Source organism: Lycorma delicatula, chromosome 11 (genome assembly GCF_047948215.1).
Source record: "Lycorma delicatula isolate Av1 chromosome 11, ASM4794821v1, whole genome shotgun sequence".
Lineage (NCBI taxonomy): Eukaryota > Metazoa > Arthropoda > Insecta > Hemiptera > Fulgoridae > Lycorma > Lycorma delicatula.
This window is the reverse complement of record NC_134465.1, coordinates 3,220,900-3,226,468: the sequence shown is the minus strand read 5'-3', so window position 1 is coordinate 3,226,468 and position 5,569 is coordinate 3,220,900. Positions and strand designations below refer to the sequence as shown.

The window sequence follows — 5,569 nt, the reverse complement described above, 5'->3', positions numbered from 1 at the left end:
GTGAAATTTTAGTAACGGCTCGTCCAGTAACTGTAGCTTGTAAAAATATTAATCAAATTTAAATAAACATGAATTCGGTGATCGATAGGTATGCACAACGTGAACGTGGTACGGCCGTTGGCAAAAGGTTTATCTGTCAACAACATGATTCGTATAAAATCAAATTACGCTTTCCTCATTTTTCGTTTTACAAATTTAATTTATTTAAATTGAAATTTTGTTATAGTTTTTACGTATTAAAAGTATCTACAGAAATAATTTCTTAAACTTGTGCTACAAAATGTGAATTGCTGAACAAAAAAAAAGAATGCCAACAGCACGCGGTATTCCCAAGCGGTCACCCATCCAAGTACTAACCGCGCCCGACGTTGCTTAACTTCGGTGATCAGACGAGAACCGATGTGTTCAACGTGGTATGGCCGTTGACATGAATGCTAACTGTTCGCCAACAGCTTAATTTTTTTCTACCCTGTCTATTAATTAAAATAACATTCGACCTCTAATTTTCATTAAAAATTTCTAAAAACGACATTTATTAATTTCTCGGTAGCAGCAGCAACAACAATAGAAAAGTATTTAGATCAGTGAAAAAAAAAAACGGTCATATTTAACGATTTCTGTACTAAGGAAAAACTTAAAAAACATTAAAAGTAGAACTAAATGGATTGCAATGAATCTACGAAAAGGAATGTTCAAAATTTCTATTTTTGTTCGAATATACGTGTGTAGCACATACGTACGTTGATCTTATAATTCTGTAGTCCGTATACATATTTTCGACAAACTTGTTAGACCGGTAACACCGTCAGGTTGGGACTAATATATTAATTTTTTGAAAAATCTGAAAAAAGGATTGAAGTGCAATGGCCGATATAAAATTGCTAAACTTTACTCGGGCAATTTGGGAAACTATTTTTCTCACTATACTTGATGTATATTATTATTAAGATTAACCCAAATTACTAAAAAATGATTATTTAATATTCACCACAACCAAAAAAAAAATTATTTTTGCCCATCCTTCGGCAATAAAATAAATTTCGATAATAAACAATTTTTTTAAATTAAAATCGTTTATTTTCATATTTTTTTAAATTCTAAATTTATTTCGAAATTTACAATTTCCTGTAAAATCTGAAAATTTTTATCTGTTAATAGCCCTCAGTCTTTAGTATTTTTTGAGAAAAAGTAGCAGCCAAAGTACTCTTCCTATTCTTAGAAAATTACAACTTTGTTTGAATTTTGAATTTTCATTATCTGTTGAGGTATGAGAAGTACAAAAATACGATTCAATTAAATTGTGGTTTCCTTATATACATATAAACGTAAAGGTGCATTGACATCTCTGCTGAGTACTGCTGTTACCATCTCACTTGGTGTCTTACCCTGTAAACTAGTAAAAAAATTAACAAAAAAACATACTTGTATATACACGTGTATATATATGTATAACTTTTGTAGATTGAAAATCTCCATAACTACATAAATTTCATTGAAATTTATATATACTGTAATAAATTATCTGTAGTAATGCACTTGAAATTTTGGTGAAGATTGCTTGAATCGTTCTTGAGTTATGCTCAACGTAATATCGAAAGAATTTGGCCGGGTCGAGTTAGAAGCAACGTCGATGCTGTAAAGTGGGACGCTGAAGGTTATGTGTTCTTTATCAGCCACATTTACTCCAATTAAAAAAAAAATTAAGAAATAAAAAAAAATTAAACGAACAAGAACTCCCGGGGTCTTGCCCAGAACTGTCAAGGAATATTTAAACTTATTATCATGACTTAGGGAGGATTATTGCCTTACACATTACTTTTACCCGCACCCTTTGTGCTCAGTACGGCAATCGCGACATAAATTCTATTTTTTTGGACACGTCAAATCTTTAATGCTCTAAACATGTTTTGTTAAAACAATAAGTCACATATATAACTTAATACCGCATCGCTAAGGAGAACCTAAAGACATTAAAAAAAAATTCAAAATTGCTATTTAATTTCGTTTTTAATTTATTAACCTTCAGTAATTTAGCGAATATTTGCAACATTAAATTTCCCGCTGATCCATCATAAAGCTTAGAAATTTTCAAAAAGTAGAAAATATATTTTTCGAATTTGTGATGCTGATAAAACTAATATTAAAAAATTTAGTTAGTTTTTTTAAATCGTATTAGCTTCAATAATAAAAATTAAGAACTTTAAAAAAGTGAGATATAAATTAAATACAAAAAAATTTGTTTCCATGAAAATCGTTAAAATATATTACAGTACAGGTTTGTTTTTAATACAACGATGAAAAATAACTGTAGCCGATTTATTGAACTTTTTTCGTATGACAAAAAATTTTTCGAAAAATAAAAAAGCCAACAGCACGCGGTATTCCCAAGCCGTCATCATCCAAGTACTAACCGCGCCCGACGTTGCTTAACTTCGGTGATCAGACGAGAACCGGTGTGTTCAACGTGGTATGGCCGCTGACAACATTGTTAACTGTCCGCCAACAAAATAATTTTTTCTACGTTATCTAAAAATACAGAAAGCATGATCTGTCTTTTTCATTTAAACTTTCGAAAAAGAGGTTATTTTAATTTTACGGTTACAACAAAATATGCAGCAATTACAACAACAACGACAAGTTTATAGATAGATCAACACAAAATCTGTCATTTTTTACTATTTCTGTCCTTAAGGAAAGTTAAACAAAAACCCCGTGTAGACACATGACTAATCCTTATAAGGCTATTAAATTACATAGACACTTTTATTTTTTTTAAATGAGAAGTACTTAAAATTATATTTCACGAATAACTGTTGATTTAATTTTTTTTATTACTTTTATTGAATAATTATTTATTGTAAAACTTTTTTTACAATCAGAGGTTAATAATTATTAATAAATTAATATACTTAAACTAAAAGTAAAATAAGGATATGAAATCGGATTCGATCCGATGTGCCTTCCCCTTGTAAGATCGAAATATTTCATTAATTAAAATATCATTTCGCTATAACTTTGGAATTAATGAAAATAAGTACCACTTATGACATATCGTTGAAAAGCTCTCGATGAAAGCTTATTAGTAAAGTTAAGAAAAAGGTAAAATATTTTGGATTTTGGGCTATTTTCGACATTTTTGGTCAAATCGATTGCAATCAAAAGGGGAGTTGCACAACTAGATGTTACAACAGTCCTATATTCAACATTTCAACAACCTACGGCTAATCCTTTTTTCTCTTATGAAGGTACATCCGCACGTACATACAGACGTCATGCCAAAACTAGTCAAATTATATTCATGGATGGTCAAAACGGATATTTCCGATGAAATCTGAAAGCCGAAGTTTTTCGTGATTACAATATTCCTTTACTTCGTCCAAGGTAGTAAAACACCAAAAAAATGATTTAAATGACTTGTAAAGAATATATGAAAAGAATTATTCAAATGTTCCAAACCACAAAAATTCTATTCGAAATTTTGATATGCTGCAGTAAATCATATCAAAATTTTCACATGCAGTTGCGCATGTGAAAATTTGGTGAAGATTGGTCTGGTCGAGTAGAGTCGTTCTTTAGTCACGATCAACATAAGGTCGAAAGAATTTGAGCGGCGAAGTTAGAAGCAACGATCGTTATTACATAAATAACATTAATTTTACCCGTACGGTTTCTCTGCAGTATGAGAACCGCGAAATACGTTTTCTTTTATTCGCATTTTAAAAATTTTAATGCTCGAATGCCACTTAAATAATTGAATTCCCTAACCTTGTCGGGGAGCTCACAGATGTTTAAATTAAATCGGAATTTTTTTTTTTTTTTTAATTTTGATATACATATATTAAACGATAATAATTATAGTGAATATGTCCATTATTAATATAATCTCCCCGATCCATGAAGCTTGAAATTTTCAAAAAGTCGAAAATATTTTTTTCTTAATTTGTAATAATAAATAGATATTAAAAAATTTGGTTATTGTTCTTTTTTACCGTCACAGTTTCTTTCATAAAAATTAGGAGACTTAAAATATAACAAATAAGTGAAATATATATTTAATACAAAATAAAATATATTACAGTACATGTTTTTCTATAAAATAACAACGGTAGCTGCTGGTTCAGCGATCATTTTGGACTGCATTTGCCTGCTGTATTTAAAAGAGAAACAAATTCTTTTGATAAAAAAAGGTGCCAACAGCACGCGGTATTCCCAAGCGGTCACCCATCCAAGTACTAACCGCGCCCTACGTTGTTTAACTTCGGTGATCGGAGGAGACACCGGTGTGTTCAACGTGGTATGGCCGTTGACGCGTGTGCTAATGATCTGCCTAACTTTTCCATAACTTTATATTATTTTGTAATTTTTTTTTTAATTTTAATTTAATGAACCTCTATTTTAGTAAAAAAAAGTTTTTATTGATTTACACTGCCACTTGTTAATCATACTACATTTGTAAACTTAAACAATGCAACATAGTAAAATGAGGAAAACTAGTTTATTATTTTTTTCATACCAATCTTATTTACTTATTAAGTCCCCATCAATATTTTGAATGTGATTCGCGACCCATCGAGATCCGTGTGAATGTACCGGAAAACGTGTAGTCTTTGTAGAGCGCAGGTCTGATATTAGTTATTTATATCGCAGTTAATAGAGTGGTAAGAAAAATGAAAATAATCTTGCGCGTAATTCAGAGTAAAAAAAAAATGTGCAGATTATAATTAATCAAATCAATTGACTTACATTATTACCAGCACGCAGTGAAAATCGTTTAAGGAATATAAAATGACCACCACCAGATGCAAGTTATGAAATTTAAATACCGTTAACACTCAACACTCGATACGTGCGTAATTTGGTGGCTTAAGTCTTTCCTATTAACACCGTTATTTCTTCAAAGTCGTTAAAAGATGAGGAATTTTTTTTAAACGAACTGGTGATAATAAATAATTTTCATTATCATCCGCGTTTGTCCGTCGTGTTTAGAATAAAAATGGACCAGCCGTAAACCCCTACTAGAATGTTAACAACAATCACAATCCAAGCGACACCGATGCACAATGGTATTGTTTTCCGATAGGTAAAAATAAAGTGGTTTACCTACTTACCAATCGTGCTTATAATGCACGACACAAAGTCGAACCGTATAATTATTTAAATTGATTTGAAATTAGATGGGCCGGTTCCGGCGGTACTGCAATACCGAGTCAACCCGCGACAGAGGTGGAGCAAGCCCCTTGCACTCCGTCATTTTCCAAAAATCAGTTTAATATTCTGGCCCAGCGATGCCGGGCGTATCAGATATTAAGCCGATAAGAATAGATACTACACTTTGATTTTAGCCAAGAGGCCGAAAAGCGATAACGGCACTGACCACCGCCGACGGACCCGCCCTGGAATTTTACAAACGAACCATTCGAGAAGTTACCTTACTTTAAATATTATCCTCATTGCGATTTAATAAAAATGATTTGCAGTAAAGAAAATTATATTAAAAAGTATTTAACTATTAAAATCATTCTTATACGATTAGATTAGAACACTAAAAATTCCTCTAAAATATATCAAC

The 5,569-nt window shown here is 31.2% G+C and overlaps 4 non-coding genes across 4 annotated transcripts; all 4 read right to left on the bottom strand.

The window, feature by feature from the left end:
* Window positions 1-308: 308 nt before the first annotated feature.
* On the bottom strand, window positions 309-427 carry LOC142332671 (5S ribosomal RNA). Its single transcript, XR_012758384.1, has one exon. It is a non-coding gene; the product is annotated as a 5S ribosomal RNA (ribosomal RNA).
* A 1,936-nt stretch (window positions 428-2,363) lies between these two features.
* On the bottom strand, window positions 2,364-2,481 carry LOC142332674 (5S ribosomal RNA). Its single transcript, XR_012758387.1, has one exon. It is a non-coding gene; the product is annotated as a 5S ribosomal RNA (ribosomal RNA).
* A 1,707-nt stretch (window positions 2,482-4,188) lies between these two features.
* On the bottom strand, window positions 4,189-4,308 carry LOC142332673 (5S ribosomal RNA). The gene has a single exon (XR_012758386.1). It is a non-coding gene; the product is annotated as a 5S ribosomal RNA (ribosomal RNA).
* Window positions 4,309-5,169: 861 nt separating this feature from the next.
* LOC142332688 (U2 spliceosomal RNA) lies at window positions 5,170-5,362 on the bottom strand. Its single transcript, XR_012758398.1, has one exon. It is a non-coding gene; the product is annotated as a U2 spliceosomal RNA (small nuclear RNA).
* Window positions 5,363-5,569: the final 207 nt, after the last annotated feature.